Genomic DNA, 15,516 nt, shown 5'->3' with positions numbered 1-15,516 from the left:
GCTCAAGATCAATCATTAAAAATCATGATTATAAATATAATTAAATGTTGTATGTTGTTAAGTTGATTCTGACTTACAGTGATCCTATAGAACAGAGTAGAAATACCCCTATAGATTTTCTAGGCTGTAATCTTTACAAGAGCAGATTGTCAAGTCTTTTCTTCAGTGGAGCCACTGGTGGGTTCAAACCACTGACCTTTTGGTAAGCAGCCTAATACTTAACCATTGTGCCACTAGGGCTCCTATACTTAAATGGTAGTCTTTAAAATCCAAAGTTTAATCCAAATTAAACATTTATTGAGACATTAACTTAAGTAAACATTGTCTACTGTTAAAACTTTGGCTTCATGAAGTTTGGTGGGATGGGAAAAGTGGTGAGATAAAAACAAACAAAAACAAGCCAAAAAAAAAAAAAATGCCTATTTCTTAATATTGAACTCCTTCTGCTTTCAAGAAGGAAGCAACTCAATATATGAAGAACTGTGCAGTGTTTGAGAAAACTAATTTCAGTCTTATATGGAATAGAGACTAGGCAGATAGGGAAACCCAGTAACAAATGAGGGCATGGTTTAAAGTCAGGAAAGGTGTGCATGAGGGTTATATCCTTTGACCATATGTATTCAATCTGTATGCTGAACAAATAATCGTTGAAGCTGGACTATATGAAGAACGGGGCATCAGGATTGGAAGAAGACTCATTAACAACCTGCATTATACAGATGACACCACCTTGATGTTGAAAGTGAAGAGGACTTGAAGCACTTAATGATGAAGATTAAAGACCACAGCCTTCAGTATGGATTACACCTCAATGTAAAGAAAACAAAAATCCTCACACTGGACCAATAAGAAACACCATGATAAGCAGAGAAAAGATTGTAGTTGTCAAGGATTTCATTTTACTTGGAACCACAATCAATGCCCATGGAAACAGCAGTGAAGAAATCAAGGGATGGATCACATTGGCAAATCCGTTGCAAATGGCCTCTTTAAAGTGTTAAAAACCAAAGATGTCACTCTAAGGGCTAAGGTGCACCTGACCCCAAGCCATGGTGTTTTCATTCGCCTCAGATGCATGCAGAAGTGGGGCGATGAACAATGATGACCAAAGAATTGATACTTTTGAATTGTGGTGTTGCCAAAGAGTATTGAATATACCATGGAATGCCAAAAGAAAAAATAATTATTCTGTCTTCGAAGAAGTACAAGCAGAATGATCCTTAGAAGAAAGGACGGTGAGACTACATCCCACATACATTGGACGTGTTATCAGGAGGGATCAATCCTGCTTCGTAAAGTAGAGGGTCAGTGAAAAAGTGAAAGGGCCTTAATGAGATGGATTGAAAAGTGGCCGCAACAATGTACTCAAGCATTACAAAAATTGTGCAGTTGGCACAGGACTGGGCAGTGTTTGGTTCTATTGTACGTAACCTCACTATGAGTTGGAACCAGCTCAAGGACACTAATAACATCAAAAAAAAAAAAAAAAAAAAAAAAACAGAAAGTAGCAAATATTGGAGAGGTTGTGGAGAGATTGGAATTCTTATGCACTGCTGGTGGGAATGTAAAATGGTACAAACACTATGGAAACTGATATGGCACCTTCTTAAATCTAGAAACAGAAACACCATATGATCCAGCAATCTTACTTCGAGGAATGTAGAAATAAATATAAATTTTTGAATGAAAAACTAATTTGTGCTGTAATGTTCACCTAAAATAAAATTTAAAAAAAAATGTATTTCCCACACGAAGGCAGGGGAATATCCTATAATGTCCTCATCATTCATTCGGGAATTTTTTCTTTACCAAGAACTGGAAAAGAATACCCGTTGAAGCCTCATTTCTTTTTTGCCTATCACTTACCTAATATGAAAAGAAACCTTTTTGGATAGTCTAGATTTCTTGTAAGCAAATTCCTGGAGATATGGAGCCCAGGCTTGAACATTAACTACTCTAAACTATTAATATTTTCGTGGGCACAGCATTCTGATTCTCCATTCTTTACGGCTCCCACGTGTCTGTCAGTTTGTCATACTGTGGGGGCTTGCATATTGCTGTGATGCTGGAAGCTATGCCACTGGTACTCAGATACCAGCAGGGTCACCCATGGAGGATAGGTTTCAGCTGAGCTTCCAGACTAAGACAGACTAGGAAGAAAGACCCGGCAGTCTACTTCTGAAAAGCATTAGCCAGTGAAAACCTTATGAATAGCAGCAGAACATTGTCTGAAATAGTGCTGGAAGATGAGGCCCCAGGTTGGAAGGCACTCAAAAGATGACTGGGGAAGAGCTGTCTCCTCAAAATAGAGTCGACCTTAATGACGTGGATGGAGTAAAGCTTTCGGGACCTTCATTTGCTGATGTGGCACGACTCAAAATGAGAAGAAACAGCTGCAAACATCCATTAATAATCAGAACCTGGAATGTACGAAGTATGAATCTATGAAAATTGGAAATCATCAAAAATGAAATGGAATGCATAAACATCAATATCCTGGGCATTAGTGAGCTGAAATGGACTGGTATTGGCCATTTTGAATTAGACAATCATATAGTCTACTCTGCCAGGAATAACAACTTGAAGAGAAATGGTGTTGCATTCATCGTCAAAAAGAACATTTCAAGATCTATCCTGAAGTACAATGCTGTCAGTGATAGGATAATATCCATACTCCTACAAGGAAAACGAGTCAATACCACCATTATTCAAATTTACCCACTAACCACTAGGGCCAAAGATGAAGAAATAGAAGATTTTTTATCAGCTGCTGCAGTCTGAAATTGATCGAACATGCAATCAAGATGCATTGATAATTACTGGCAATTGGAATGCAAGAGTTGGAAACAAAGAAGGGTCAGTATTTGGAAAACATGGCCTTGGTGACAGAAACAATGCCAGAGATCGAATGATAGAATTTTGCAAGACCAACGACTTCTTCATTGCAAATACCTTCTTTCACCAACATAAACGGGGATTATACACATGGGCCTCGCCTGATGAAACACAGGAATCAAATTGACTACATCTGTGGAAAAAGACAATGGAAAAGCTCAATATCATCAGTCAGAACAAGGCCAGGGGCTGACTGTGGAACAGGCCATCAATTCCTCATATGCAAGTTCAAGCTGAAACTGAAGAAAATCAGAGCAAGTCCACGAGAGCCAAATATATTCCACCTGCATTTAGAGACCATCTCAAGAATAAATTTGACGCATGGTACATCAGTGACCAAAGACCAGACCAGTTGTGGAATGACATCAAGGACATCATACATGAAGAAAGCAAGAGGTCACTGAAAAGACAGGAAAGAAAGAAAAGACCAGGATGGATGTCAGGGGAGACTCCGAAACTTGCTCACCAATGTTGAGCAGCTAAAGCAAAAGGAAGAAATGAAGAAGTAAAGGAACTGAACAGAAGATTTCAAAGGACAGTTAGAGAAGACAAAGTAAGGTATTATAATGACATGTGCAAAGAGCTGGAGATGGAAAACCAAAAGGGAAGAATACGCATGGCGTTTCTCAAGCTGAAAGAACTGAAGAAAAAATTCAAGCCTTGAGTTGCAATAGTGAAGGGTTCTATGGGGAAAATATTAAATTATGCAGGAAGCATCAAAAGAAGAAGGAAGGAATACACAGAGTCATTACACCAAAAAGAATTAGTCAATGTTCAACCATTTCAAGAGGTAGCAAATGATCAGGAACTGATGGTACTGAAGGAAGAAGTCCAAGGTGCACTGAAGGCATTGGCGAAGAACAAGGCTCCAGGAATTGATGAAATATTAATTGAGATGTTTCAAGAAATGGATGTAGTGCTGTAGGTGCTCACTCATCTATGCCAAGAAATATTGAAGACAGCTTCCTGGCCAACTGACTGGAAGAGATCCATATTTATGCCTATTCCCAAGAAAGGTGATCCAACCGAATGTGGAAATTAGAGAACAATATCATTAATATCACACACAAACAAAATTTTGCTGAAGATCATTCGAAAGCGGCTGCAGCAGTGTATCAACAGGGAACTGCCAGAAATTGAGGCTGGTTTCGGAAGAGGATGTGGAAGCAGGGATATCATTGCTGATGTCAGATGGATCCTGGCTGAAAGCAGAGAATACCAGAAGGATGCTTACCTGTGTTTTATTGACTATGCATTTGACTGTGTGGGCTATAACAAATTATGGACTACATTGCAAAGAGTGGGAATTCCAGAATACTTAATTGTGCTCATGAGGAACCTTTACATAGATCAAGAAACAGTTGTTCAGACAGAACAAGAGGATCCTGAGTGGTTTACAGTCAGGAAAGTCGTGTGTCGGGGTTGATCTACTCAATCTGTATGCTGAGCAAATAATCTGAGATGCTGGACTATATGACGAAAAACAGGGCATCAGGATTGGAGGAAGACTCATTAACAACCTGTGCTATGCAGATGACACAACCTTGCTTGCTGAAAGTGAAGAGGACTTGAAGCACCTACTAACGAAGATCAAAGACCACAGCCTTCAGTATCGATTGCACCTCAATGTAAACAAAAATTCTCACAACTGGACCAATGAGCAACATCATGATAAACGGAGAAAAGATTGAAGTTGTTAAAGATTTCATTTTACTTCCATCCACAATCAACAGCCATGGAAGCAGCAGTCAAGAAATCAAAAGATGCATTGCATTCGGCAAATCTGCTGCAAAGGACCACTTTAAAGTTTCGAAAAGCAAAGATGTCACTTTGAAGACTCTGGTGCGTCTGACCCAAGCCATAGTATTTTCGGTCGCATCATATGCATGTGGAAGCTGGACAATGAATAAGGAAGGCTGAAGAAGAATTGACGCTTTTGAATTGTATTGTTGGTGAAGAACACTGACTATACCATGGACTGCCAAAAGAACAAAGAAATCTGTCTTGGAAGAAGTACAACCAGAATGTTCCTTAGAAGCAAGGATGGCGAGACTGCGTCTTACATACTTTGGACATGTTTCAGGAGGGATCAGTCCCTGGAGAAGGACATCATGCTTGGCAGAGTAAACCGTTAGCGGAAAAGAGGAGGTCCCTCGACCACGTGGATTGACACAGTAGCTGCAACAATGAGCTGAAGCATAACGAAGATTGTAAGGATGGTGCAGGACTGGGCTGTGTTTTGTTCTGTTGTGGGTAGGGTCACTATGAGTCAGAACTGACTCGACCACACCTAACAACAACAACAACATTCTTTAAGTAATAGATTCTTTACAGAAAAATCTGCTGTATTTAATATCTCACTGTCGGGCAACACCAACCTTATTTGCAGTGACTCCAAATCCTGGCTCTACACTATAGCCACCTAGAGACCTTTTGAAAAATGCCTGGTGCCTAGGCCCTACCTAAATCAATAAACTCATAATCTTGGGGGCTGTGGCCGAGGCATAGATATATTTTAGAGGCTGCAGTGATTTCATTGTGTGGTCAGTGTTGAGAACCACTGCTCTGGCACAGTCTTTCCCCCCTTCTCAATCTATTTCCTATTTTCCGAGGCCCAAAATGTGATGGATAGTTATGCCGAGTTACACTCTCACCTGTCATCAAATGCTAAAAACCTGCACAACCAGCTGAGTTTTTACCGCAACTTCTCAGAAGGCCAACTTAGAAAACCTTTAAGTTCTTCCATCTTAAGAAATTCATTAGCTATATTGTACAACTCAGCCAGTATAGAGTATATATCTCAATCCTGGCTCTGTACATTAAAATTGCTAGAATTATTTGGGGAGTTTTATTTATTCATTTTAAAAAACAAACAAAACATCTACCCAGCATCATGCCCTAGAGATTTTGGTTCAATTAGTCCGGGATGGGGCACCAGCTACTTTCACTGTTTTTAAACTGCTTGGGTGATTGAATTATTTTGAGACCCATTGAACCCTGGCAGGGACAGATTACCAACAAGTAAGGTACACAGGAGCTTAATTATACTTACTCACTAATCTGTAGTGCACAATTTCACCTGTCTATATCTTTGATGTGGTGAAACTCATGTGAAATTGTGCACTACACATTCGGAAGTAAACACAATTAAGCTCATGTGTACCCTGCTTACTGGTTAATCCATCCTTGCCTGTGGGGCTAGAAAATTGGCAACCATGAAAGCATATTATCCTAAGACACAGAAGATAGATGGCTGTATCATCCCTGATCCTAAGGACTCTTTGAATAATGAGAAGTTTTTCTTCAGATGTGGCAGAATGGGAAATTAAACACAACTAATTCTGGGTTATTAATGAGAGTTATAGCATGCAGTTTGCCTCGTTGTGCCAAAGAATATGCACATTGTAGTCATGGGAAATGAGATTAGTGAAGGAAGAAACTTGGACTCAAGGGGTCAAATAAAAGGACAAGGGCTAGAGATACGATTTACTAGACAGTTGGGAGCTATACAATTTATTTTTTAAAATTTTTATTGTGCTTTAAGTGGAAGTTTACAAATAAGTCAGCCTCTCATACAAAAATTTAGATACACCTTGCTATATACTCCTAGTTGCCCTCCCCCTAATGAGACGGCACACTCCTTCTCTCCACCCCCTATTTCCATGTCCATTCAGCCAGCTTCTGTACCCCTCTGCCTTCTCTTTTCCCCTCTGGACAGAAGCTGCCCATGTAGTCTCATATGTCTATCTGATCCAAGAAGCTCACACTTCACCAGTATCATTTTCTAACTTATACTCCAGTCCAATCCCTGTCTCAACAGTTGGCTTTGAGAATGGTTCCTGTCTTGGGCTTACAGAAAGTCAGGCCCTTAAGTCTGGTCTTTTTATGAGAACTGGAGGTCTGCATCCCACTGTTCTCCTGCTCCTTCAGAGGTTCTCTAATGTGTTCCCTTTCAGGGCAGTCATCAGTTTTAACTGGACACCATTTAGTTCTTCTGGTCTCAGGCTGATGTCGTCTCTGGTTTATTGGCCCTTTCTGTCTCTTGGGCTCATAATTACCTTGTGTCTTTGGTGTTCTTCATTCTCCTTTGGTCCAGGTGGGTTAAGACCAATTGATGCATCTTAGATGGCCACTTGCTAGTGTTTAAGACCCCAGATGCCACTCTCCAAAGTGGGTTATAGAATGTTTTCTTAGTAGATTTTATTATGCCTATGGTTTCAGGGGGCACCTGGGTTAATAAAAAAATTAACCCAGGTGCCCCCTGAAACCATGGTCCCCAAACCCCCACCCCTGCTATGCTGCCTTTGAAGCATTCGGTTTCTTTAGGAAACTTCTTTGCTTTTGGTTTAGTCCAGTTGTGCTGATGTCACCTGTATTGTGTATTGTCTTTCCCTTCACCTAAAGTAGTTCTTATCTACTATCTAATTAGTGAATACCCCCTCCTTCCTTCCCTTCCCCCACTCATAACCATCAAAGAATATTTTCTTCTCAGTTTAAGCTATTTCTCAAGTGTTTATAATAGTGGTCTCATACAATATTTGACCTTTGCAACTGACTAATTTAACTCAGCATAATGCCTTCCAGATTCCTCCATGTTATGAAATGTTTTACAGATTCATCACTGTTCTTTATCGATGCTTAGTATTCCATTGAGTGAGTATACCATAATTTATTCATCTATTCATCCCTTGATGGACACCTGGGTTACTTTCATCATCTGCTCTTGTAAACACTGCTGCAATGAACATGGATGTGCATACATCTGCTCATATAAAGGCTCTTCTTTCTATAGGATATATTCCAAGGAGTGGGATTGCTGGATCCTACAGTAGTTCTATTTCTAGCTTTTTAAGAAAGCTTCAAGTCGATTTCCAAAGTGGTTGTACCGTTTTACATTCCCATCAGCAGCATATACGTGTTCCAGTCTCTCCAAAACCTTTTGGATTAATGCCAACCTTGCTGGAGTGAGAAGGAATCTCAATTTGGTTTTGATTTGTATGTCTCTAATGACTAATGATACTGAGCATTTTCTCATGTACCTGTTAGCAGCCTGAATGTCTTCTTTAGTGAAGTGTCTATTCATATCCTTTGCCCATTTTTTAATTGGGTTATTTGTCTTTTTGTAGTGGAGTTTTTGCACTATCACGTAGATTTTAGAGATCAGGCGCTGATCAGAAATGTCACAGCTAAAAACTTTTTCCCAGTCCGTAGGTAGTCTTTTTCCTCTTTTGGTGAAGTCTCTGGATGAGCGTAAGTGTTTGATTTTTAGGAGCTCCTAATTATCTAGTTTCTCTTCTGGTGTTTGTGTATTGTTAATCATGTTTTGTATACTGTTTATGCCATGTAGGGCTCCTAGCATTGTCTCTATTTTTTCTTCCATGATCTTTATCATTCTAGATTTTATATTTAGTTCTTTGATCCATTATGAGTTTGTTTTTGTGCTTGGTGTGAGGTACGGGTCTTGTTTCAATTTTTTGCAGATGGATATCAAGTTATGCCATCACCATTTGTTAAAGAGACTGTCTTTTCCCCATTTAACTAACTTTGGGCCCTTGTCAAATATCAACTACTCATATGTGGATGAATTTATGTCTGGATTCTCAATTTGGTTCCATTGGTCTATGTATCTGTTGTTGTACCAATACCAGGCTGTTTTGACTACTGTGGTGGTATAATAGGTTCAAAAATCACGTAGAGTTAGGCCTCCCACTTTGTTCTTCTTTTCCAGTAAGGCTTTACTTAACCAGGGCCTCTTTCACTTCCATATGAAGTTGTTGATTTGTTTATCCATCTCTTTAAAAACCGTAGTTGGAAGGATGCCCTTTATCACCGCTCTGATTCAACATTGTATTGGAGGTCCTAGCCAGAGCAATAAGGCTAGATAAAGAAATAAAGGGCATCCAGATTGGTAAGAAAGAAGTAAAAGTATCTCTATTTACAGATGACATGATATTATACACAGAAAACTTTAAGGAATCCTCATGAAAACTACTGAAACTAATAGAAGAGTTCAGCAGAGTATCGGGATACAAGATAAACATACACAAATCAGTTGGATTCCTCTACACCAACAAAAAGAACATCGAAGAGGAAATCACCAAATCAATGCCATTTACAGTAGCCCCAAGGAAGATAAAATACTTAAGAATAAATATTACCAGAGATGTAAAAAACTTATACAAAGAGAACTACAGTACACTTCTGCAAGAAAACAAAAGAGACTTACGTAAGTGGAAAAACACACCTTGCTCATGGATAGCAAGACTTAACATTATAAAAATGTCTATTCTATCAAAAGCGATCTATACATTTAATGCAGTTCCAATCCAAATCCCAACGACATTCTTTAATGGGATGCAGAAACAAATCACCAACTTCATACGGAAGGGAAAGAGTCCCCGGATAAATAAGGCATTACTGAAAAAGAAGAACAAAGTGGGAGGCTGTACTTTACCTATTTTAGAACCTATTATACCGCCACAGTAGTCAAAACAGCCTGGTACTGGTACAACAACAGATACCTAGACCAATGGAACAGAATTGAGAATCCAAACATAAATCCATCCACATATGAGCAGATGATACTTGACAAAGGCCCCAAAATGGTTAAATGGGGGAAAAGACAGTCTTTTTAACAAATGGTGCTGGCATAACTGGATATCCATCTGCAAAAAATTGAAACAAGACCCATACCTCACTCCATGCACAAAAACGAGCTCAATATGGATTAAAGAACTAAATATAAAATCTAAAATTTTTTAGTTGCAAAAGGACAAATATTGACCACTATTATAATAACTTGAGAAATATTTTAAATAGGGAAAAAAACATTCTTTTGTGGTTTCAAGACGGGGGAGGGTTACAAGAGGTAGAGGAGTATTCACTAATTAGATAGCAGATAAGAACTACTTTAGGTGAAGGGAAAGACAATACACAATACAGGCGAGGTCAGCACAACTGGACTAAACCAAAAGCAAAGAAGTTTTCTGAATAAACTGAATGGTTCGAAGGCCAGTGTAGCAGGGGCAGGGGTTTCGGGACCATGGTTTCAGGGGACATCTAAGTCAATTGGCATAATAAAACCTATTAAGAAAACATTGTGCATCCCACTTGGAAGAGTGGCATCTGGGGTCTTAAACGCTAGCAAGCAGCCATCCAAGATGGATCAATTGGTATCGACCCACCTGGATCAAAGGAGAATGAAGAACACCAAGGACACAAGGTAATTACGAGCCCAAGAGACAAAAAGGCCACATAAACCAGATACTACATCACCCTGAGACCAGAAGAACTAGATGGTGCCCGGCTACAACTGATGGCTGCCCTGATACGGAACGCAACACAGAACCCCTGAGGGAGCAGGAGAGCAGGGGGTTGTAGATCCCAAATTCTCATAAAAAGACCAGACTTAATGGTCTGACTGAGACTAGAAGGACCCTGGTGTTCATGGCCCCCAGACCTTCTATTGGTCCAGGACTGGAACCATTGCCAAAGCCAACTCTTCAGACTTGGATTGGACTGGACAATGGGTTGGAGAGGGTTGCTGATGAGGAGTGAGCTTCCTGGATCAGGTGGGCACTTGAGACTACGTTGTCATCTCCTGCCTGGAGGAGAGATGAGAGGGTAGAGGAGGTAGAAGCTGGTGAAATGGACACAAAAAGAGAGAGTGGAGGGAGAGAGTGGGCTGTTTCATTTGGGGGAGATTAATTGGGAGTATGTAGCAAGGTATATATAAGTTTTTGTGTGAAAGACTGACTTGATTTGGAAACATTTACGTAAAGTACAATCAAAATTATAAAAAAAAATGTCTTTGGAGTTTGGATCAGAATTCCATTTTATCTATAGATCGCTTTTGGTAGAATAGATATTTTTACAGTGTTGAGTCTTCATATCCATGAGCAAGGTATGTTTTTCCGCTTATTTAGGTCTCTTTTGGTTTCCTGCAGTACTGTCTTGTGGTTTTCTTTGTACTGGTCTTTTATGTCTCTGGTAAGATTTATTCTTAAGTATTTTATCATCTTGGAGGCTACTGTAAATGGTATTGGTTTGGTGATTTCCTCTTCAAAGTTCTTTTTGTTGGTGTAGAGGAATCCAACTGATTTTTGTATGTTTACCTTGTATCCTGACACTCTGCTGAACTCTTCTATTAGTTTTAGTAGTTTTCTTGAGGATTCTTTAGGGTTTTTTGTGTATAAGATCATGTCATCTGCAAATAAAGATATTTTTACTTCTTCCTTACCAGCCTGGATGCCCTTTATTTCTTTATCTAGCCTAACTGCTCTGGCTAGGACATCGAGCACAATGTTGAATAAGAGTGGTGATAAAAGACACCCTTGTCTGGTTCCCATTCTCAAAAGGAGTGCTTTTAGACTCCCTATTTAGGATGATAGTGGCTGCAGGCTTTATATAAATACCCTTTATTATGTTGAGGAATTTTCCTTATATTCCTATTTTGCTGAGAGCTTTTATCATGAATCCGTGTTGGACTTTGTCAACTGCCTTTTCTGCATCAATTGATAAGATTGTGTGGTTCTTGTCTTTTGTTTTATTTATATGATGGATTACATTAATTGTTTTTCTAGTGTTGAACTATCCCTGGATACCTAGTATGAATCCTACTTGGTCATGGTGAATTATTTTTTTTGATATGTTGTTGAATTCCATCGGCTAGAATTCTGTTGAGAGTTTTTGCATCTATGTTCATGAGGGATATAGGTCTGTAATTTTCTTTTTTTGTGGTGTCTTTACCTGGTTTTGGTATAACGGAAATGCTGGCTTCATAGTGTTCCTTTTCTATGCTCTGAAATACCTTTAGTAGTAGTGGTGTTAACTCTTCTCTGAAAGTTTGGCAGAACTCTTTAGTGAAGCCATCCGGGCCAGGGCTTTTTTGGGGGGGGAGTTTTTTGATTACCTTTTCAATCTCTTCTTTTGTTATGTTTTTTTTTTTAGTTTTTCTACCTCTGTTTGTGTTAGTTTAGGTAGGTAGTGTGTTTCTAGGAGTTCATCCATTTCTTCTAGGTTTTCAAATTTGTTAGAATACAATTTTTCTTGGTAATCTGATATGATTCTTTTAATTTCAGTTGGGCCTGTTGTGATATCTCCCATCTCATTTCTTATTCAGGTTATTTGCTTCCTCTCCTGTTTTTCTTTTGTCAATTTGGCCAGTGGTTTATCAGTTTTGTTGATTTTTTCAAAGAACCACCTTTTTTTTTTTTTTAAATCAGTTCTGTTTTAATTCTTATTATTTGTTTTCTTCTGGTGCCTGAGGGTTTCTTTTGTTACTCTCTTTCTGTTTGTTCAAGTTGTAGGGATAATTTTTTGATTTTGGCCCTTTCTTCTTTTTATATGTGTGCATTTATTGATATAAATTTACCTCTGACCACTGCTTTAGCTGTGTCCCAAAAGTTCTGATAGGAAGTGTTTTTGTTCTCTTTGGATTCTATGATATTAAACCTGATATTATGATATTAATCCTGATATTAATATCAGGCCATTTTTATAGCCATTGTGTATTTTCAGCACCTTCCAACCTAGAGGGCTTATCTTCCAGCATTGTATCAAACAATGTTCTCTTGTAATCTGTAAGGATTTCATTGGCTGATTTTTGGAAGTAGATCACCAGATCTTTCTTCCTAGTCTGTCTTGGTCTAGAAGTTCTGCTGAAACCTGTCTACCATGGGTCACACTGCTGGTATTGGAAATACCAATGGCATTGATTCCACCGGCATAGAAACATGCAAGCCACCACAGTATGACAAACTGACAGACAGGTGGTGGTATGTGTATTCCTTTTATCTTCTTTTGATGCTTCCTGTGTTGTTCAGTATTTTGCCCATAGAATCCTTCAAAATTGCAACATAAGTCTTGAATTTTTTCTTCAACTCATGCTGCTTGAGAAATGCTGAACATCTTCTTCCCTTTTGGTTTCCTAACTCCAGGTCTTTGCACACTTCATTTTAATACTTTACTTTGTCTTCTCGAGCTGCCCTTTGAGATCTTTTGTTCAGCTCTTTTACTTCGTTATGTCTTCCATTTGCTTTACATTCAAGAGCAAGTGTCAGAGTCTTTTATGATATTCATTTTGGCTTTTCTTTCTTTCCTGTCTTGTTAATAACATCTTCCTTTCTTCATGTATAGTGTCCTTGATATCATTTCACAATGTGTCAAATCTCTTCTTGAGATGGTCTCTAAATTCAAGTGGGGTATACTGAAGGTTGTATTTTGGTTCTCCTGGACTTTCTGTCATCTTCTTCAGCTTCAACTTGAACTTGCATATGAGCAATTGATGGTCTGTTCTGAAGTTAGCCCCAGCCTTGTTCTGACTGTTTACATAGAGCTTCTCCCTTGTCTCTTTCCACAGATGTATTCAATTTGATTCCTGTGCACTCCATCTGGTGAGGTCTACATATATAGTTGCCGTTTATGTTGTTGAAAAAGGTATTTGCATTGAAGAAGTCATTGGTCTTGCAAAACTCTATCATGTCATCTCTATCACCAAGGCCATATTGTCCAACTACTGATCCTTCTTCTTTGATTTCAACTTTCACATTCCAATTATGAGTGCATCTCGATTGCATGCTTGATTCATTTCAGACTTCAGAATTTGGTAAAAACCTTCAATTTTTTCATCTTTGGACTTAGTGGTTGATGCATAAATTTGAATAATAGTCATATTAAGTGGTCTTCCTTGTAGGTTTATGGATATTTTCCTATCAACGACAGTGTTGTACTTTCAGGTAGATCTTAAAATGTTCTTTTTGACAATGAACATACCATTCCTCTTCAATTTGTCATTCTAGGCATAGTAGACCATATGATTATCTGATCCCAAATGGACTATACCACTCCATTTCAACTCACTAATGCCTAGGATACCAATCTTTATGCATTCCATTTCATTTTTGAAGACTTCCATTTTTCCTAGACTCATAATTTGTATATGGAACAAGTATACCTCTTAGAGTATATTTTTTAAGCAACCATATATTTATTTCCCCTCTCCCTTTACAAATACTTGGAAGAGCTAGTTTTTTTTTTCCTTGTCTTAGGATGAGAATCTGGGCCATTACTATACCAGCAAATTCTACTTAATTGGCCCTATCAAAAGCTGGCTTTGCCCTCTAAAGCTGGATGTGTAAAGGTGACTATATTTCACGGGATACTTAAGTGTTGTTTGGAGAGCCCTCCCTCCACCATTGGTGGAGATCTCGCACCATGGCTCCCTTGATAACAGCTAGTGTTTCTTTAATCTGGCTGGTTACTTAGTCCTCTATCAAAACAAACAAACAAAATCAAACCCTTTGCCAATGAGTCAATTCTAACCATAGTGACCCTATAGGAAAGAGTAGAACTGCCTCCATTAGGTTTCCAAGGAGCTGCTGGTGGATTCGAACTCTTGACCTTTTGGTTAGCAGCCATAGCACTTAACCACTGTGCCACTAGCCACTGGAAATCAGGTGTTGCCTATGATTTCTCTCTGCTCAAGTACTTTCTCCACATGTTGAAGACTCAATGGCATCCAGGCTCTCTGCCTGCTACCTGGCCCACAATGGGTTCATGAGAGATGCTTAAGCATCTTTTGCACCAACAAACTCTGGAACTTCAGGCTGACCCCAACTCAGGCACCATTCCTTTGGCTCATAATAAGTCACTAGTCAGCTTGTTTCTCTTTACATTTATCAGGAGAGAGTTAGACACCAGATCCCAAGACCTTGTAACCAGGGCTTTGAACCGGTTCATTCCAGTTCCAACCTTTGCTAAGAATTTCCATTTCCACCCCATATACTGAATCAGAATGTACAGTTTAACAAGATTCCCAGGTGATCCTTATATATAATAAATTTTGAGAACCACTGCTCTACTAGTGGTTCTCAGAATTGGTCCCTAACCAGCAGCATTGGCATCTCTTGGGAACATGTTAGAAATGCAAATTCTCAGCAGGGGTTCAAACCTGGAAGAACTGACTCAAAGCCCTGCTTGTAACTGTTTGGGACAAAAAACGTGCTTCTGGAGTTTTCTGATGAAACCCCTCTCACCGGTGTGAGATAAGGGGCTGGCATGTCCTTACTCTGACTAGGGAGTGGGGTGGGGGAGGTGAGATTCATGGCACATAACAAATTCTCTCCAAAAATGCCTCTCCATAACTAATGCAGAAAAAAACATATGTTAATCATTATTAGCTAAGTAAGTCACTGATGCTACTTAACCTGAACCATTTTATTTAGAGTTACCCAGGTGAGATACTACCAGATTGCAAACCATACATGCTCATGTGATGATCAATTTGGGACTCAAATTTAAAATTACTGATTGTTTTCTCTGTCCTTGACACATTAAAGCATCTTCATCCTTATGGCTCGTTATTCCCTTTGGCAGTCTTATGGGGCACTTATTTCACTCCGGTTTGAGCTGCTCTGGCAAATGACTGCCTGCCTGTCCCCAGAGTTCCCCAAAACAAATTACAGATATCACACAAAGCGTATATTTTAAATCATATTGATCCAAACATAGTCGCCAAATTTGATAAAAATCTGTCAAGCTGATTTTGCTTTATGTGGTAACAGAGATAGAGAAAAACACACAGAAACATTTTTATTTACACGGTTATACAGAGATGTAGTT

Source organism: Loxodonta africana, chromosome 26 (assembly GCF_030014295.1).
Source record: "Loxodonta africana isolate mLoxAfr1 chromosome 26, mLoxAfr1.hap2, whole genome shotgun sequence".
Classification (NCBI taxonomy): Eukaryota; Metazoa; Chordata; class Mammalia; order Proboscidea; family Elephantidae; genus Loxodonta; species Loxodonta africana.
Note: the sequence above shows the minus strand (reverse complement) of the source record.